The 20,641-nt window shown below is 49.2% G+C and overlaps 1 protein-coding gene across 2 annotated transcripts in view; it reads left to right on the top strand.

The window, feature by feature from the left end:
- LOC147097648 (uncharacterized) overlaps window positions 1-20,641 on the top strand; it is a 128,197-nt gene that overhangs the window by 94,113 nt on the left and 13,443 nt on the right. The window contains exon 2 of one of the 2 annotated variants that reach the window (XR_015074325.1): window positions 16,156-16,305. The exons of the other annotated variant lie outside the window; for it this stretch is intronic. The gene's annotated coding sequence lies outside the window, so the exon portion shown is untranslated. The remainder of the gene's footprint in view (window positions 1-16,155; window positions 16,306-20,641) is intronic. 2 annotated transcript variants of the gene reach the window in all.

Genomic DNA, 20,641 nt, shown 5'->3' with positions numbered 1-20,641 from the left:
GTGAATCCATGGAGGGATTTGAACAGCAGGATTTTTTTTAATTTTTTTAATTAGTTGATGGGATGTGGGCGTCGCTGGCTAGGCCAGCATTTAGTGCCCATCCCTAATTGCCCTTGAGAAGATGGTGGTGAGCCGCCTTCTTGAACCGCTGCAGTCCATATGGTGTAGGTACACCCACAATGCTGTTAGGAAGGGAGTTCCAGGATTTTGGCCCAGCGACAGTGAAGGAACGGCGATACAGGTCCAAGTCAGGATGGTGTGTGGCTTGGAGGGGAACTTGTAGGTGGTGATGTTCCCATGCGTCTGCTGCCCTTGTCCTTCTAAGTGGTAGAGGTCGCGGGTTTGGAAGGTGCTGTTGAAGGAGCTTTGGCGAGTTGCTGCAGTGCATCTTGTAGATGGTACACACTGCAGCCACAGTGCACCGGTGGTGGAGGGAGTGAATGTTGAAGGTGGTGGATGGGGTGCCAATCAAGCGGGCTGCTTTATCCTGAATGGTGTCGAGCTTCTTGAGTGTTGTTGGAGCTACACTCATCCAGGCAAGTGGAGAGTATTCCATCACACTCCTGACTTGTGCCTTGTAGATGGTGGAAAGGCTTTGGGGAGTCAGGAGGTGAGACACTCGCCGCAGAATTCCCAGCCTCTGGCCTGCTCTTGTAGCCACAGTATTTATATGGCTGGTCCAGTTCAGTTTCTGATCAATGGTGACCCCCAGGATGTTGATAGTGGGGGATTCAGCGATGGTAATGCCATTGAATGTCAAGGGGAGATGGTTAGAGTCTCACTTGTTGGAGATGGTCATTGCCTGGCACTTGTGTGGTGCGAATGTTACTTGTCACTTGTCAGCCCAAGTCTGAATGTTGTCCAGGTCTTGCTGCATATGGACACGGACTGTGTCAGTATCTGACGAGTCGCGAATGATGCTGAACAGTGTGCAATCATCAGCGAACATCCCCACTTCTGACCTTATGATGGAGGGAAGGTCATTGATGAAACAGCTGAAGATGGTTGGGCCTAGGACACTGCCCTGAGGAACTCCTGCAGTGATGTCATGTGATTGAGATGAATGACCTCCAACAACCACAGCCAACTTCCTTTGTGCTAGGTATGATTCCAACCAATGGAGAGTTTTCCCCTTGATTCCCATTGACTTCAGTTTTGCTAGGGCTCCTTGATGCCACACTCGATCAAATGTTGCCTTGATGTCAAGGGCAGTCACTCTCACCTCACCTCTTGAGTTCAGCTCTTTTGTCCATGTTTGGACCAAGGCTGTAATGAGGTCAGGAGCTGAGTGGCCCTGGCGGAACCCAAACTGGGCGTCAGTTAGCAGGTTATTGCTAAGTAAGTGCCGCTTGATAGTACTGTTGACGACACCTTCCATCACTTTGCTGATGATTGAAAGTAGGCTGATGGGCGGTAATTGGCCGGGTCGGATTTGTCCTGCTTTTTGTAGACAGGACATACTTGGGCAATTTTCCACATTGCCGGGTAGATGCCAGTGTTGTAGCTGTACTGGAACAGCTTGGCTAGGGGCGCAGCTAGTTCTGGAGCACAAGTCTTCAGTACTATTGCCGGAATGTTGTCAGGGCCCATAGCCTTTGCAGTATCCAATGTCTTCAGCTGTTTCTTGACATCACGTGGAGTGAATTGAATGGGCTGAAGACTGGCATCTGTGATGCTGGGGACCTCAGGAGGAGGCCGAGATGGATCATCCACTCGGCACTTCTGGCTGAAGATAGTTGCAAATGCTTCAGCCTTGTCTTTTGCACTCACGTGCTGGGCTCCACCATCATTGAGGATGGGGATATTTTTGAGCCTCCTCCTCCTGTTAACTGTCTAATTGTCCACCACCACTCACAACTGGATGTGGCAGGACTGCAGAGCTTTGATTTGATCCGATGGTTGTGAGATCGCTTAGCTCTGTCTATCGCATGTTGCTTCCGTTGTTTGGCATGCAAGTAGTCCTGTGTTGTAGCCTCACCAGGTTGACCCCTCATTTTTCGGTATGCCTGGTGCTGTTCCCGGCATGCTCTCCTGCACTCTTCGTTAAACCAGGGTTGATCTCCCGGCTTGATGGTAATGGTAGAGTGAGGGATATGCTGGGCCATGAGGTTACAGATTGTGGTTGAATGCAATTCTGCTGCTGCTGATGGCCCACAGCGCCTCATGGATGCCCAGTTTTGAGTTGCCAGATCTGTTCGAAATCTGTCCCATTTAGCACGGTGGTAGTGCCACACAACACGGTGGAGGGTGTCCTCAACATGAAGACGGGACTTCATCTCCACAAGGACTGTGCGGTGGTCACTTCCACCAATGCTGTCATGGACAGATGCATCTGCAACAGGTAGATTGGTGAGGACGAGATCAAGTAGGTTTTTCCCTCTTGTTGGTTCCCTCACCACCTGTCGCAGACCCAGTCTGGCAGCTATGTCCTTTAGGACTCGGCCAGCTCGGTCAGTTGTGGTGCTACCGAGCCACTCTTGGTGATGGACATTGAAGTCCCCCACCCAGAGGACATTTTGTGCCCTTGCTACTCTCAGTGCTTCTTCCAATTGGTGTTCAACATGTAGGAGTACTGATTCATCAGCTGAGGGAGGGCGGTAGGTGATGAGAATTTTAAAGTGGAGGCAGACTAAGAGTCAATGTAGGTCAGCGAGCACAGGGGTGATGGGCGAACTGGACTTGGTGCAATCCCACGGCACTATTTGAGCAGAGGTGCGGTCCTGTTACCAGAACCGGCCCTAGTGGGGAAAATGCCTTGGCCTTGTCCCAGCCATCGAGCCTGAAATTCCGCTTTCAATGAAAACGAAGGGAATGCTTTTCTTCATAATCAGCCATGAAACCATGGCGACGCGTAACTTGGCAACGTGATTTCTAGGATTCTCTTAGGCCTCTCTTAGGCAGTCCCTCGGGAACCGAGGATGACTTGCTTCCACATTAAGAATGAGTTCTCAGGTGACTGATGAGTCCAATGCGGGACCTGCAGTCTCTGTCACAGGTGGGGCAGACGGTGGTTGAAGGGGCGGGTGGGTGGGGTGCTTGGGTTGACGTGCGCTCCTTGTGCTGCCTGCGCTTGGCTTCCGCTTGCTCCCGGCGAAGAGACTCGAGGTGTTCGGCGCCTTCCCGGATGCTTCTCCTCCACTTTGTGCGGTCTTGGGCCAGGGATTCCCAGGTGTCGGTGGGGATGTTACACTTTTTCAAGGAGGCTTTGAGGGTGTCCTTGAAGCATTTCCTCTGCCCACCTGGGGCTCTCTTGCCGTGTCGGAGCTCCGAGTAGAGCGCTTGTTTTGAGAGTCTCGTATCGGGCATGCGGACAATATGACCCGTCCATCGGAGCTGATTGAGCGTGGTCAAAGCTTCGATGCTGGGGATGTTGGCCTTAGCAAGAACACTGACGTTGGTGCGCCTATCCTGCCAATGGATTTGCAGGATCTTGCGGAGGCAGCATTGGTGGTACCTCTCCAGTGCTTTGAGGTGCCTGCTGTACATGGTCCATGTCTCTGAGGCATACAGCAGGGCGGGTATCACTGCTGCTCTGTAGACCATGAGCTTAGTGCTGGGTTTGAGGTCCTGGTCTTCAAACACTCTCTTCCTCAGGCGACCGAAGGCTGCACTGGCACACTGAAGGCGGTGTTGGACTTCGTCATCGACGTCTGCCCTTGTTGACAGTAGGCTCCCGAGGTATGGAAAGTGGTCCATGTTGTCCAAGGCATTGTAGTGGATTTTGATAATCGGGGGGCAGAACTGTGTGGCGGGGGCAGGTTGGTAGAGGACCTTTGTCTTACGGATGTTTAGTGTAAGGCCCATGCTCTCGTACGCTTCGGTGAAGGTGTTGACATTGGTTTGGAGTTCGACCTCCGAGTGAGCGCTTTATGCTTTTGTTGGCTTGCCATTAGACAGAGAGAGAGAGAGACAGACAGACAGGGAGGGGTTTAACCTTGTCAGTGTGGCTCAGTTGGTACCATGGTCACCTCTGAGTCAGAAGGCCGTGGGTTCAAGTCCCACTCCAGAGATGAGCACATAATCCAGGCTGACGCTCCCACTGCAGTATTGAGGGAGCGCTGCACTGTCGGAGGTGCCGTCTTTTGGATGAGACGTTAAACCGAGGTCTCGTCTGCCCTCTCAGGTGTAAAAGATCCCATGGCGCCATTTACAAGAAGGGCGGGGAGTTATCCCCGGTGTCCTGGCCAATATTTATCCCTCAACTAACACCTAATCTGGTAACGAGTATTGTGTGCAGTTTTGGCATGCAGCGAAGGTTCACCAGACTGATTCCTGGGATTGCAGGGCTGTCGTGTGAGGAGAGATTGGGTCGAATAGGCCTGTATTCACTAGAGTTTAGAAGAATGAGAGGGGATCTCATTGAAACGTATAAAATTCTGACAGGGCTAGACAGACTGGATGCAGGGAGGATGTTTCCCCTGGTTGGGGGGTTGAGAACGAGGGGTCACAGTCTCAGGATACGGGGTAGGACATTTAGGACTGAGATGAGGAGAAATTTCTTCACTCAGAGGGTTTGTGAACCTGTGGAATTCTCTGCCACACAGGGTAGTTGAGGCCAATTCATTAAATATATTCAAGAAGGAGTTGGATATATTTCTTGAGGCTAAAGGGATCAAGGGATATGGGGAGAAGGCAGGGTCTGGGTACTGAATTTGGATGATCAGCCATGATCTCATTAAATGGCGGAGCAGACTCGAGGGGCCGAATGGCCTACTCCTGCTCCTTCTATGTTTCTAAGAAGGAGATAGATAGATTTCACAGAATCACACAGAATCACAGAAACCCCACAGTGCAGATAGAGGCCATTTCAGCCCATCGAGCCTGCACCGACACATATCCCACCCGATCCCCGTAACCCCACATATTTAATCCCCCTAACACTAAGGGTCAATTTATCATAGCCAATCAACCTAACCCGCACATCTTTGGACTGTGGGAGGAAACCGGAGCACCCGGAGGAAACCCACGCAAACACGGGGAGAATGTGCAAACTCCACGCAGACAGTCGCCCGAGGCCGGATTCGAACCCGGGTCCCTGGCACTGTGAGGCAACAGTGCTAACCACTATGCCACCGTGCTGCCTTCTAGACACAAAAGGCATCAAGGGGTATGGGGAGAGAGCTGGAATGTGGTATTGAGATAGAGGATCAGCCATGATCATATTGAATGGCGGAGCAGGCTCGAAGGGCCGAATGGCCGACTCCTGCTCCTATTTTTCTATATTTCTATGGTTCTATGATCACATTTCTGTTTGTGGGAGTTTGCTGTCTGCAAAATGGCTGCCGCGTTTACTACACCACAACAGTGACTGCACCTCAAAAAAAGGACTCCAGTGGCTGTAAAGTGCTTTTGGGGCGTCCTGAGGTGGTGTAGACATGCAAGTTCTTCCTTTCTTTAATGGAGGGATGGAGCTCATGAGCTTTCTTGCACACCGGCTGCACTGAGAGTTACGTGTCCCTCTTTGGGGTGCACAGGGGGCTCTGTGTGCAGCTGCTCAGTGTCACTGCAGAACAGATAAAGTCCAAGTATGTTGAGCATGTTCCAAAAGGGAATAGGATATATAGAGTGCAATGGGTTCATCTTCCCAGCCGGCAAATCGGTCACTCAGTTCAACCAAGGTCCCCTGTAAACCAAAAGCAAACAAGCACTGGGTTCAGGTCCCGGCAACTAATAAAGCAGTTTAGAACCAGCAAAGTCAGGGCACTTTAACTGAGTAACTTGCCGATCTTAATAAGTTATAAATCTTTAATCAATTTAGACGCATTAAAAGATGTATCTCTTGGTAATAATTGCAGTCAATGGTGAATGTGTTATGTGGACATTCTTCTGTCTGATCTTGGAGCCGAGACGTTAATCTCTGTAAAATAAACAGGTTCACACCATCGTCAGATAGTGACAGAGGTCCAACCAACACATTCAGCGTTTCACCACTAATATCATCACCAGCCATTTCTAGGCTATAACGCAACAATAAAAGACTACATTACCGGCCGACAGGCATTACATCGGTAAACTGACTAACTCGGGAAGACCACAAGATAGCGGGTGTGGGAATAGGAAAATGTCACACTGGTGCGAGAGGGTCGGTATTTTAGTGTACACTGATTGGGACAGTGTGCAGGGAGCTTTACTCTGTACCTTACCCGTATTGTACCTGCCCTGGGAGTGTTTGATGGGACAGTGTGGAGGGAGCTTTACTCTTCTGTATCTAACTGGTACTGTACCTGCCCTGGGAGTGTTTGATGGGACAGTGTAGAGGGAGCTTGACTCTGTATCTAACCCGTGCAGTACCTGCCCTGGGAGTGTTTGATGGGACAGTGTAGAGGGAGCTTTACTCTGTATCTAACCCATGCTGTACCTGCCCTGGGAGTGTTTGATGGGACAGTGTAGAGGGAGCTTTATCCTGTATCTAACCCGTACTGTACCTGCCCTGGAAGGGTTTGATGGGACAGTGTGGAGGGAGCTTTACTCTATATCTAACCCATGCTGTACCTGCCCTGGGAGTGTTTGATGGGACAGTGTAGAGGGAGCTTTATCCTGTATCTAACCCGTAGTGTACCTGCCCTGGAAGGGTTTGATGGGACAGTGTGGAGGGAGCTTTACTCTATATCTAACCCATGCTGTACCTGCCCTGGGAGTGTTTGATGGGACAGTGTAGAGAGAGCTTTACTCTGTATCTAACCCGTGCTGTACCTGCCCTGGAAGGGTTTGATAGGACAGTGTGGAGGGAGCTTTACTCTATATCTAACCCGTGCTGTACCTGCCCTGGGAGTGTTTGATGGGACAGTGTAGAGAGAACTTTACTCTGTATTTACCGTGCTGTACCTGCCCTGGGAGTGTTTGATGGGACAGTGTATGTTACATCCGTGTATAATAAGACACAGACTGCAGGAGAACGGTAAAACAGGTGTTTACTCAACGTGGCTCACTCTGGAACTGAACTGTACAGATTACTACTCAGTGCTATATACAGGTGTGGTCACTGCCGGTACTACAGTATACATGAGCTGTAAAAAGTAGTTCCCCCCTTAAAGGTATATACATTACAATTCCTCCCCTTTTAGATTAACAGTACCATAACACTCATTTAACAATTAAGTATCAAACTAATTACAATTAACACTTTTAACATGCAACATTAGCTGAAAATAGTGTATTTATATATTCAGTCTTTGGGGAGGCTTCCTGATCCTTTCTGGATAGCGCCTTTCCCGAGTGTCTTGCTCTTGGTGCGGAGGCGATTCTGGCCCCCTGTCGTCGGTTGGTTCATCAGCTTCCAATGCTACTGTTTCTGGGGTAGATGCGACCTGTACGTCGGGTTCATCACCAGGTACGTATGGGCGAGGCATGGGGTTGACTTGTTCCTGTGACTCTAGAACCTGGTCAGCATGGCATCTCACGATGCTCTCCCCAACGTCCACTGTGTACATTAGTGGGCCCTGCCGTGTGCATATCGTTCCTGGCTGCCATTTTTCTGTTCAGTAGTCGTGGGCCAAGACTGGTTGCCCTACATTGAAGCTCCTTGTTGGCTTCTCCTGGATGTGCTGGAATTGCTTACTCTCAACATCTCTTCGTACATTTGGTCTGAGCAAATCCAGGCGAGATCTTAACCTTTGGTTAAAGAACATCATGGCTGGGGCCTGGTTGGTGACTGCATGTGTCGCATTCCGGTAGGCGAACAGGAAATTGTCCACCTTGTGCTGCAGCGGAATGTTGTCATTGTACATAACCTTTATTGCCTTCTTAAAGGTTTGTACGAACCTCTCAGCCAATCCATTTGTGGCTGGATGATACGGGGCGGATGTGTAATGCCTTACCCCATTCTTTTTCAAGAACCTCCGGAACTCTTCGGACACAAACTGTGGCCCGTTGTCGGAGCAAATCTGTTCTGGCAAGCCATTCCTGGCAAAAATGGTCCGTAGGACTGCAATAGTTTTCTCCGTGGTGGTGGAGGACATTTTGATGACCTCAGGCCATTTCGAGTGCGCATCCACGGCTATTAAAAACATTGAGCCCATGAATGGACCAGCAAAATCAATATGCACCCGTTGCCATGGAGATGAGGGCCACTCCCATGGGTGTAGAGGGGCCTGTGGTGGTGCATTTTGGACTCTCTGGCATCCTGAGCAGCTCTTGGTCAGGTCCTCGATTTGTTTATCGATTCCCGGCCACCACACATAAGCCCTGGCTAGGCTTTTCATTTTTACCCCTCCCAGATGACCCTCATGAAGCTCATTGAGCACTCTATCCCTTAACTTGGGTGGAATTACCACTCGGGATCCACACATCAAGGTCCCCCGGCACACTGATAGCTGTTCTCTCCTTGTCGAGAATGCTGGCAACAGTGAGTCGCCATGTGCTGGCCATCCCTTCACCGTCAAATCATATACCCGAGACAGTGTTGGGTCATTTCGGGTTTCCTTTTCGATACAAGTGTTAGTTACCGGTAGGTATTCAACTATAGTCGAATGGAATATTTCGACAGGATCCACTGCTGGCGCTTCCTCCGCAGTAGGCAGTGGCAGGCGTGATAGCCCATCAGCATTTCCATGCTGTTTCGTGCCCTTATATTCAATCTCATAGTGGTGAGCCCCTAGAGAAAGTGACCATCTTTGTAGTCGTTGCGCAGTCATCACCGGAACGCCCTTCTTTGGATTAAAAATGGAGACAAGAGGCTGGTGATCAGTCAGCAAGGTGAATTTCTGCCCGTGCAGGTAGTGATTGAACTTTTTCACTCCCCACACTAAGCTGAGGGCCTCCCTGTCAATCTGGGCGTAGTTACGCTCGGCTGAGGTTAGTGATCGTGACGCAAAGGCTATTGGCCTCTCTGAGCCATCCGAGAATTTGTGCGACAGCACTGCTCCAATGCCGTAGGGTGACGCATCACATGCCAACCGAATTGGTAATGCCGGGTTGTAATGGGCCAATACCTCTTTCGATGTGATTAGTGTTTTGCTCTTCTGGAAAGCTCGTCTACATTCGTCACTCCACTTCCATGGCACCCCAGTTTGCAGTAGGGTGTTCAGTGGGTGTAGTATTGTAGACAAATTTGGCAAGAACTTATGATGGTAATTTACCAGCCCGAGGAACGACCTCAGTTGTGACACATTTTCCGGTGCTGGAGCCTTGACTACTGCCTCAATCTTCTCTGGGGACTTATGTAGCCCCTCTTTATCGATAACGTGGCCACAATACGAGATCTGTTTTCTAAAAAACTCGCATTTGGGGCGGTTAGCTCGGAGCCCATATTCCTGCAATCTAGTGAGCGCCTGCTCCAGGTTGGCAAGGTGATCACTGTCATTTTCGCCCGTGACCAGGATGTCGTCCAAATAACACTGGGTCCCTGGGATCCCTTGCAGGACTTGTTCCATTGCCCTCTGCCAAATAGCCAGAGCTGATGCTACCCCGAATACCAGCCGGTTGTACTGGTAGAGACCTTTATGGGTGTTGATTGTGAGGTATTGTTTTGATGCTTCTTCTACCTCCATTTGCAGATACGCCTGGGCCAGATCAATCTTAGTGAAGCGTTTCCCTCCAGATAGCGAGGCGAAAATATCTTCAATCCGCGGAAGTGGATATTGTACGGTGTGAAGGACCGGGTTCACTGTTACCTTAAAGTCCCCACAGATGCGAACCTTCCTTGGTTCCCCAGGCGTGCTGTTCAATGACTTTTTCATCACAGGGACGATGGGTGTAGCCCACTCACTCCAGTCTACCTTGGACAGTACACCTGAACGTTCCAGACTCTCCAGCTCTGCTTCGACGGCTGGGCGGATCGCATAAGGTACCGGTCTGGCCTTAAAAAATTTTGGGCTTGCATTTTCTTCAATTTTAATCATCGCTGCCATGCCTTTTAGTGTTCCGAGTCCTTGCTGGAACACTTCTTTCGCGTCAGTTAGGATCTTTGACAGTCTCCCAGGTGTGACGTCGTCATCTTTTTTGTCAGCCACAGTCCGTGCCTGTATGGAATGCCAATCCAGTTGTATTTTCTGGATCCATTCACGTCCCAGTAATGGTGGTCCTCCATCTTGCAATACATACAGGTCTAGTTTTGGTGTTTCCTTACCGTTATATATAACGGTCACCCTTATTTTTCCTTTGGGGTAGACTTTTTTGCCCCGTGTACGTCTTCAAAATAATTTTTGTGTCTCTCAAGGGTATGTGTGAGAATAGCCGCTCGTAGTCCCGTCGGTTTATGACTGTTAGGGCTGATCCTGTGTCCAATTCCATCTTTACCAGGACTCCTGCTATCTTGAGAGTGACCCAAATGGTTCGGTGATCCTCCATTGTGATCACATTATGTAGTTTCAGACAACTCAGTTCCCTGCTTTCGGAGTCATTATCACTCTTTTGTTCGTCTGAACTATTCTCCGTCATCTTATGTACCTTCTGGTACTTTCCTTTGGTAGGTTTCTTATAGCTGGCTTTCTTTCCCGACCTGCAGACTCGTGCTATGTGTCCTACTTTTCCACACTGTCTGCACACTTTGTCTTTGAACCAGCAATCATTCTGGTCGTGTGTTGTTCTGCTGCAGCGATAGCACTTCTCTGTTCCATATGACATTTCGTTTGTGCCATATTCTTGCGGTCTCTGTTGTATCTCTGCAGCGCCCCGTGCTGCTGCTTCATATGATACCGCAATGCTGAAAGCCTTTTCTAGCGTAAGGTCCTTTTCAGATAAAAGCCATTTCTGGGTTCCTTCACTTTGAAGCCCGCACACAAACTTGTCCCTTAAGGTATCTGCCAGTCCCGCTCCAAACTGGCAGTGTTTCGATAGTTTGCGCAGTTCTGTTAAATAATCAGCATTGCTTTCACCCTTATGCTGGTTCCGTTTGTGAAACTTGAATCTTTCTGCTATCAGCAGCGGTGTGGGGTTTAAATGTTCCTGTAGTATCGTTACTATGTCTTCAAAACTCTTTTCCATTGCCTTTGTTGGGGTTACTAGATTTCGTAATAAACCATACATCTTTGCACCCATTAAATTTAACAATACCGACGCTTTCTTGTCATCTGACACCTCATTTGCCTTGCAGTACACCTCTATTCGTTCGACATATGTAGTCCAATCTTCGACTTCATTGTCAAATGCGGTGATACTGCCACTCTTCGGCATTTTGGGTGTGGTTTAAAATGGCGTCTCCCAATGGCTTAAAATGGCGTCTCCCGCGCTTTCCTTCCTCCTCCGCTGCTGCCAAAGCCGCTCCCGGCGGCTCTCGTGGCAATGGTGGCGCCCTGTAGGTTTCGCGCGCTTCTCCTGCGCTGCTGCCACGCCGCTCTCGGCGGTCCCCGTGGCAATGGCGGCGCCTCGCGGGTTTCTGTGCGTCTCTCTCTCCCTCTCTCCGACGCTGCTCGGCCCCTGAACACCGGCTGCGCCCTGTGCGCTCTGCCCTCTCTCTCTCTCCCCCATCGATGCTGCTCGGCCCTTTGCTGTGCCGCTCGGTCGGGCTCTAGCCCACCGCTGTCCGGTAAGGGCCTGCGCACTACCTGTTGCCAGCCCGTTTTGCTGGACCACCTTGGCTGGAAAGCCAAGCCTGGCTCTTGACAGCCTCCCCCGCAATTCTCGAGTCTCTGCTGGATGACTGGGCGGTTGCCCGTGGTCGACGCCCGAGTCTCTGGCCTTGACCTCCAATCCACTGATCTCCAGGAACAAATCCCCGGGAGGTTATGCAGAGTTGCAGGTAGGTTCGAACTTGCCTCGTCGCCAATGTTACGTCCGTGTATAATAAGACACAGACTGTAGGAGAACGGTAAAACAGGTGTTTACTCAACGTGGCTCAAACGGGAACTGCCTGTACAGATTACTACTCAGTGCTATATACAGGTGTGGTCACTGCCGGTACTACAGTATACATGAGCTGTAAAAAGTAGTTCCCCCCTTAAAGGTATATACATTACAGTGTAGAGAGAACTTTACTCTGTATTTACCATGCTGTACCTGCCCTGGGCGTGTTTGATGTGACATTGTAGAGGGAGCCTTACTCTGTATTTAACCCATGCTGTACCTGCCCTGGGAGTGTTTGATGGGACAGTGTAGAGGGAGCTTTACCCTGTATCTAACCCCTACTGTACCTGCCCTGGGAGGGTTTGATGGGACAGTGTGGAGGGAGCTTTACTCTGTATTTAACCCATGCTGTACCTGCCCTGGGAGTGTTTGATGGGACAGTGTAGAGGGAGCTTTACTCTGTATCTAACCCATGCTGTACCTGCCCTGGGAGGGTTTGATGGGACAGTGTGGAGGGAGCTTTACTCTATATCTAACCCGTGCTGTAACTGCCCTGGGAGTGTTTGATGGGACAGTGTAGAGGGAACTTTACTCTTTATTTAACCCGTGCTGTTCCTGCCCTGGGAATATTTGACGGGACAGTGTAGAGGGAGCTTTACTCTGTATCTAACCCGTGCTATACCTGCCCTGGGAGTGTTTGATGGGACAGTGTAGAGTGAGCTTTACTCTGTATCTAACCCGTGCTGTACCTGCCCTGGGAGTGTTTGATGGGACAGTGTAGAGGGAGCTTTACCCTGTATCTAACCCCTACTGTACCTGCCCTGGGAGGGTTTGATGGGACAGTGTGCAGGGAGCTTTACTCTATATCTAACCCATGCTGTACCTGCCCTGGGAGTGTTTGATGGGACAGTGTAGAGGGAACTTTACTCTTTATTTAACCCGTGCTGTTCCTGCCCTGGGAATATTTGACGGGACAGTGTAGAGCGAGCTTTACTCTGTATCTAACCCGTGCTATACCTGCCCTGGGAGTGTTTGATGGGACAGTGTAGAGTGAGCTTTACTCTGTATCTAACCTGTGCTGTACCTGCCCTGGGAGTGTTTGATGGGGAACTTTACTCTGTATTTAATCCATGCTGTACCTGCCCTGGGAGTGTTTGATGGGACAGTGTAGAAGGAGCTTTACTCTGTATCTAACACATGCAGTACCTGACCTGGGAGTGTTTGATGGGACAGTGTAGAGGGAACTTTACTCTGTATTTAATCCATGCTGTACCTGCCCTGGGAGTGTTTGATGGGACAGTGTAGAGGGAGCTTTTCTCTGTATCTAACCCGTGCTGTACCTGCCCTGGGAGTGTTTGATGGGGCAGTGGAGAGGTAACTTTACTCTACAGGAAAATAGAGGATAATCATCATCAAACATATTTTGCTGCTCTGTTCTCCCATCAGAGTTGGCCTTCATTGCATCTATCTAGGCTGGATCTGTCTTGTAGATGGAATAAATCTAAAGAGTCGCTCCCTGTTTTGTCAGTTGGTTTCAGGTTGCCAGATGAGGATTATTATCTATAATTACTTAGTGAATCGCTCAACACAATAACCATGCATTTCTTGAATGATTCTTTAATGATCTTGAATTTGAACACAATTGCCTTGCTTTCCAAACCTACACGTGTCATAAGAACATAAGAATTAGGAGCAGGAGTCGGTCATACGGCCCCTCGAGCTGCTCCGCCATTCAATAAGATTATGGCTGATCTTTGACCTCAACTCCACTTTCCCGCCCGATCTCCATATCCCTTGATTCCCCTAGAGCCCCAAAATCTATCGATCTCAGCCTTGAATACACTCAATGACTCAGCATTCACAGCCCTCTGGGGCAGAGAATTCCAAAGATTCACAACCCTCTGAGTGAAGAAATTCCTCCTCATCTCAGTCCTAAATGGCCGACCCCTTATCCTCAGACTGTGACCCCTGGTTCTAGACACTCCAGCCAGGGGGAAACAGCCTCTCAGCATCTACCCTGTCAATCCCCCTCAGAATCTTGTATGTTTCAATGAGATCACCTCTCATTCTTCTAAACTCCAGTGAGTATCGGCCCAATCTACTCAATACCTTCTACTTCCTCCCTCCGCGAATTTGGCTAAGAGGACCGTTGGATACAATTCATCTCCCGGCCTCGACCCACATTTTTGTTGTCAGGGTTCGGATCCAGGCCAGCTGATGGAATTTTCATTCCTCATCGCCCATTTGGATGGTGTAAGGCCATCATTCTTGGAGCTGTCACCGTCTGAAAGGAACGTGTCATTCAAGCCAGCTCGTGCCGCATGTATAATTGAGTGGCAACCGGGATGGTGCCATAAGATTACAATAGAGCACGAAGCGGACCTCTGAATGGGCTGCAGTTTCTGAATGGAGAGATTGAGTGCCCGCACAATATGTGTACTAAATAATTAACTGGCCGCTCTGAAGAAGCACTGAGTGAGCAGTTAGTACATTGTCATGAATAGTAGATGTAATGGAAAGCCTTGTCAACAGTAATGTGCTAGATGTGCTTGTTTGTAGGAACGGTTTCAAAGACACTGCGGCTTGGAGCTGGGTGTTGAGTTTCCTTGCCCTAGTTTCATCGAAGCCTTGGCGAGGCCACACGTGGAGACGTATTGGGATCAGTTGTAATCACCGCCCATCAAAGTCGTAGACACAGTGGATCAGGTTTAACGCAGGGCGCAGATTGTTCCAGACTCCAGATCACTGAGCTATGAAAAGTGGATAAGAAAACTGAGGAGGGGAAAGAAAAGAAGGGAGGGGGACTTTATATCAAGGCTGACGGCACTCAATGGTGGGGCTGCAGAGAGATGAATGGTGCAGATTGAGGAGATACATGGGGAAACAGGTGGGGCAGAGTCTAATCCATTGGGTTCAGATCCAGTCTAGGCGAATGGGATGAAGGTCCATGGTTATATGGCTCCATTTTGCACTCTCAATCTAATCCCCAAACTGCCTCAGTTAATTAATTAGTGGTCTCCCCCCGTAGAGGTCATTGGATAGCTGATGCGGAAATGGAAACTTTCACATTGGTGCAATTGTACACGAGGGTTAGGGCTGAGACACATTGTTGGGGACAGCTTTACTCGGTATCTAACCCGCGCTGTACCTTCCCAGGGAGTGTTTGATGGGACAGTGTAGAGGGAGCTTTACTCTGTATCTAACCCGTGCTGTGCCTGCCCTGGGAGTGTTTGATGGACAGTGTAGAGGGAGCTTTACTCTGTATCTAACCCGTGCTGTACCTGCCCTGCGAGTGTTTGATGGGACAGTGTAGAGGGAGCTTTACTCTGTATCTAACCCTTGCTGTACCTGCCCTGGGAGTGTTTGATAGGGCAGTGTAGAGGGAGCTTTACTCTGTCTCTAACACGTGCTGCACCTGTCCAGGGAGTGTTTGATGGGACAGTGTAGAGGGAGCTTTACTCTGTATCTAACCCGTGCTGTACCTGCCCTGGGAGTGTTTGATGGGACAGTGTAGAGGGAGCTTTACTCTGTATCTAACCCGTGCTGTGCCTGCCCTGGGAGTGTTTGATGGGACAGTGTAGAGGGAGCTTTACTCTGTATCTAACCCGTGCTGTACCTGCCCTGGGAGTGTTTGAGGGGACAGTGTAGAGGGAGCTTTACTCTGTATCTAACCCATGCTGTACCTGCCCTGGGACTGTTTGATGGGACAGTGTAGAGGGAGCTTTACTCTGTATCTAACCCGTGCTGCACCTGCCCTGGCAGTGTTTGATGGGACAGTGTAGAGGGAGCTTTACTCTGTATCTAACCCGTGCTGTACCTGCCCTGGGAGTGTTTGATGGGACAGTGTAGAGGGAGCTTTACTCTGTATCTAACCCGTGCTGTACCTGTCCTGGGAGTGTTTGATGGGACAGTGTAGAGGGAGCTTTACTCTGTATCTAACCCGTGCTGTACCTGCCCTGGGAGTGTTTGATGGGACAGTGTAGAGGGAGCTTTACTCTGTATCTAACCCGTGCTGTACCTGCCCTGCGAGTGTTTGATGGGACAGTGTAGAGGGAGCTTTACTCTGTATCTAACCCATGCTGTACCTGCCCTGGGAGTGTTTGATGGGACAGTGTAGAGGGAGCTTTACTCTGTATCTAACCCGTGCTGCACCTGCCCTGACAGTGTTTGATGGGACAGTGTAGAGGGAGCTTTACTCTGTATCTAACCCGTGCTGTACCTGCCCTGGGAGTGTTTGATGGGACAGTGTAGAGGGAGCTTTACTCTGTATCTAACCCGTGCTGTACCTGCCCTGGGAGTGTTTGATGGGACAGTGTAGAGGGAGCTTTACTCTGTATCTAACCCATGCTGTACCTGCCCAGGGTGTGTTTGATGGGACAGTGTAGAGGGGGCTTTACTCTGTATCTAACTTTTTGATCGTGGTCTTAATTCCAGTTATGTCGCAACGCTTGAGAATATCATTATTAAGCCCTCTGTCCTACCACTTGATGCCAGCGATACATCATAAACAACACAAGTCGAAATGGTCAAGCAACTGCTACAATATACAGCAATTTCAGGCTTTGACTATGGAGTCTGTAAAAGGTTGGTTACCAAACCCTGACGGTGACACTACTGCCACAGGCCGAGTGATAGCGCATTGCTTTACTCCCACAGTTCCCCACAAGCTCCTGATATTGACTGTGCTGCTGGTTCGGAAGCAGCAAGCGGAGCCCAGGAACTGTCCCCAAGGGAGGGAGAAACTCAATCGAGAGGGGCAGGTGGGGTCACTCTGGTGTCCTCCTCTTACACCTCATAGCGCCTGTCCTGGAACTGGATTGGAGCTGGCTTAAGAGCAGGTCTCAAAAACCCCACCTTCTTGTCTGGCGGAGGGGGGCCAATGGAGAGAAAATAGGTGTAGAGCTTTGTCAGAATTATAACTGTTGGGAACAGGTTGGGGCTCTTTTTCCTAGAAAAGAGAAAGGCTGAGCGGTGACCTAATAGAGGCCTTTAATAGTATGAAGGGTTTGATAGGGTAGAAGTAGAGAAGATGTTTCCACTTGAAGGTGTGTCAGCTGTGGCTCAGTGGGCAGCACTCTCTAGGTGGGAGGGGCTAGGAGTGACTGGTTGCCTAATTGCAGCTGGGTGTTGGAGGAAGTTCTGTAAAAAGTTGGTGGAGGGTTTTGTTTTCAGGTTTTAGGGCCTTTTTGGCCCACAAAAAAACAGCCAGATGGCAGCTGAGGGGTCCGGAGTGCCGGGCCCCTCAGAGGACAATATTCCCGAGAGGAATTCTATTAGGGAAGAAACTGTGGTGGGAAGGGGGAAAAAAAGGCCCAAAGATTTGGGCCGGGACCTCAGGAGGTTTGGTAAAGAAAATACGGTGGTGGTGCAATGTGAAGATAAGAAGATTCGAGCCTGGGATATAATCCAGGCGGTTCATGAGGACTGTGGTGAGGGAAGCTGTTTTGCCTGCCGACCAAAACCAAATGTGGGATTTGAGGTGACGGTCAGTGGCCATGAGGAGGTGGAAAAACTGCTGCTCAGTCTGAAAGTTGGGGAGAAATTTTTGGAGGTGACTCTGCTATATTCAGAGGAGGTGGTGGTTTCATTTTTGAACTTGCCTGTGTACATCGAGGACGAAGTGCTGAGCAAAAAGTTGGAGTCGTGGGACATTAAAATCTGTTCCGAAATAAAGAGGAGGTACTATCCGGGAACACGGGTAGCAGACGGAACCCGGTATGTAAAGGTGCGGTTCCCAGAGGGGGTGAGGTCTTTGCCTTACAGTATGAAGTTCGAGGCACTGGAAGGAGTACAGTACTTTCGTGTGCTGCACGATAACCAAGTAAAGATGTGTTACTATTGTCTGGGACATGACCATCTCGTGAGAAACTGTCCTGATATGTATTGTTACAATTGCGGTGAGTCGGGACATATTGCGAGGAGCTGCAAGGCGGAGAGCTGTGGGGTGTGTCGTAAAGGCCCCGCCCGCTGTGAGTGTGTGGCAGAAGGGAGCGAAATGAGTGATGGGGAGATGGGAGAAGGAGCAGGAGAGGAGTGTGGAACGGCCAGAGGTGCGGTGCAGTCGGAGGACACAGCTGGTAAAATGAAGGAAAAAGGAGCACAGGAAGAGGCAGAGGTTGGCGGAGCGGAGATCGAGATGGAGATGGCAGAAAACACGGCGTGTGCTATGGAGGGGAACAAAGACAGCAGCGGGCAGCGAGGGTCGAGTGCAGACTCGAGCCTTAGTGCAGTTCGGCTCCCCCTGGGGAGTCTGGTGTCTGCGGGGGGAGAGGAGGCAGGAGCGGGGTGTGTGGTGGAAGTGAGTGCTCCGGGGAAAGGCGGGGAGTCGGATATTTTGGTGAGCGGGAGGGGGCAGGGCGGGGAGAGGGTGCAAGAGGCAGGAGCCTTAAAGGGACAGCAGAATGGGATCAGCGAGATAGAGACGTCAGAAGGGAACAATTTAGGTGCGCCATTGTCCCATGGAGTGAAGGAACAAGGTGCAAGGGTCAGAGGTAGAGACGTGGTCGAAGGGGGCGGCACAGTGGGAGAAACTGCGATAGCAGGAAGACTCTCAATGGGAGATGAAGTATCTGACGGGGAGCAGGATTATGTATCTGACGGGGAGCAGGCACAAGGGGTTGCAGAAGAGCTTGAGTGTGAGGAATTAGAGGGGGACACAGACATGGAAGTCGGGGATGGGGTGGCATCATGTGGAAAGGGAAAGGTTAGTGAGGGGCAGAAGGAGGGAGAAAGGGCAGCTCCTGGGTCCAAACTTAAGGCAAGGAAGAGGTTGAAACAGCAGGGAGGGGTCAAACAGGAGGGGGAAAAGAGCCGGAGGCTGCAGGAAAAAGCAACAGCTGCCCGAAAAGTTGAGAAGGAGCATGAGAGGAGGGAAGGGCCAGAGATTAAATGATGGGGAGACTTTTGGGCATACTTCCCTTCTTTGGAGCCATGATTACATTGGTCTCGATCAATGTGAACGGACTGAGGGGTGAGAAGAAATTGCAGCAGTTGTTGCAGGGTTTTAAAGGCACGAACTTGTTGTGTCTGCAAGAAACCTTTTGGGATGAGGATATTCTAGAAAGAGTTCAGAAGGTTTGGAAGGGAGAGGTGTTTGCAAGTTGTGCAAACAATAACCGTAGAGGGGTGGCTGTTTTGGTGAGTTCGTCCATAGAAGAGAACGTTGCCTTGGTGGACAAGGACACTGAGGGGAGATTTTTACGGCTAAGGGTAAAATTGGAGGGATTTAATTGTGATCTTTTTAATATCTATGCACCGAACGACCATTGCAAGCGTCGCGAGTTTTTTCGGGGGTTATTCACTGAAGTGGCAGAGGTGGAAAATCCTTGTATAGTGGGGGATTTCAATGTATTTTTATCTTGGATGGACATTTCAGCCCAGATGACCTTTAAAGAGGATAACTCCAGAGGGATGATTATAAAAATGATGGCAAATTTAAATTTGAGAGACTTATGGAGGGACCGGAACCCCATAAAAAGGGAGTTCTCCAGAGCAGGTTGGATGGGTGATGTTTTAAAACAGAGCCGAATAGATTTTGTGTTAATGCGGGAAGGATTGAGTTCGGAGGTGATGGAGATTTATTATAAAAAAGTATTTTTTAGTGATCACTCGGCTTTGGTTCTTAGAATTAGGAACAGCAGAGTTAAGATCGGTTCAGGGGTGTGGATTTTAAACAATCAATACCTGAAGGAAAGTGCTTATAAAGAAGGGATTATAAATATAATAAAGAATGCTCGGAAGGAACTTTTGTTCTTGAAAGAAAGAAGAGTTTGGTGGGACAATTTCAAATATGAGGTAAAAGTTTTTTGGTACGTTATGGGAAAAAGAGGGCGGCAGCTAACCGGCATCGAGAAGAGAATATAAACAAAAGGTTTACGGATGTCTGTAAAGCAGTTGACGGAGGGGATAAGGGAGCTGAGACTAAGTTCCGGGTGCTAAAGGAAGAGTGCGAATTATTGCAAGCTGAAAAATGCAAGGGGGCCATTCTCCGTGCAAAGGCTAGAGATGCATTGGAGGGCGAAAGATGCACTAGATATTTTCTAGAGCAAGAGAAGCTGCGACAGAGATTATCGTTAATTGAGGAGTTGAAGGTTGGGGAGAAGATCATTCATGAAAGTGAGGAGATTTTGAAGGCAGCTAGCAGCTTTTATCAAGAGCTATATACAAAAGAAGACATTTCCAATTTGGAGATGGAGAAGGTTGCTGCTTTTATTGAAAAGGGTTTAAAGGAGGATGAGAGAAGCATGTATGATAAAGAAGTAGGATTAGCGGAAATAAAAATAGCAATAAGTGGAATGAAGGGGGGGAAAAGCCCAGGGTCCGATGGACTAAGTGCAGAATTTTATAAGGAATTTTTTGAGATTTTAAGTCCATTGCTCTTAGAAGTTTTTAAGGAAATTAAAATTGAGGGAAGCCTGGCCCCATCTATGAGGAGAGGTATCATAAGCTTAGCTTATATAAAAATAAAGGGGATAGGCGGGATCTGAAGAATTGGAGGCCCATCACACTATTAAATGTGGATTATAAGATCTTGGCGAGGGTTATGGCAAATCGTTTGAAGGAGGTGTTACCAGAGATAGTTTGGCCCTCTCAGTCCTATGGAGTCATAGGCCGGGACATCGCAGACTCTGTGGTCTCAATCCGAGATGCGATAGAACTCATGGAAGAGAATGGGAGGGAGGCTTATGTATTAAAGATAGATCAAGAGAAAGCCTTTGATAGGGTCTCCCATGAGTTTTTATTGAAGGTTTTGGAAGCATTTGGTTTCAAGGAAAATTTCATTCAGTGGATAAGGATTTTTTATTCAAACATATTTAGCTGTGTTAAATTTAATGGTTTTTTATCTAAGTATTTTCCGATACAGAGATCAGTGAGACAGGGTTGTCCCCTGTCCCCACTGCTGTACACATTGGTAGCAGAA

The sequence above is a fragment of the Somniosus microcephalus genome, chromosome 31, assembly GCF_052327205.1.
Source record: "Somniosus microcephalus isolate GS21.2 chromosome 31, FLI_Smic_1.0, whole genome shotgun sequence".
In the NCBI taxonomy this organism is placed as follows: domain Eukaryota; kingdom Metazoa; phylum Chordata; class Chondrichthyes; order Squaliformes; family Somniosidae; genus Somniosus; species Somniosus microcephalus.
Note: the sequence above shows the minus strand (reverse complement) of the source record. Positions and strands in the feature narration are given on the sequence as shown.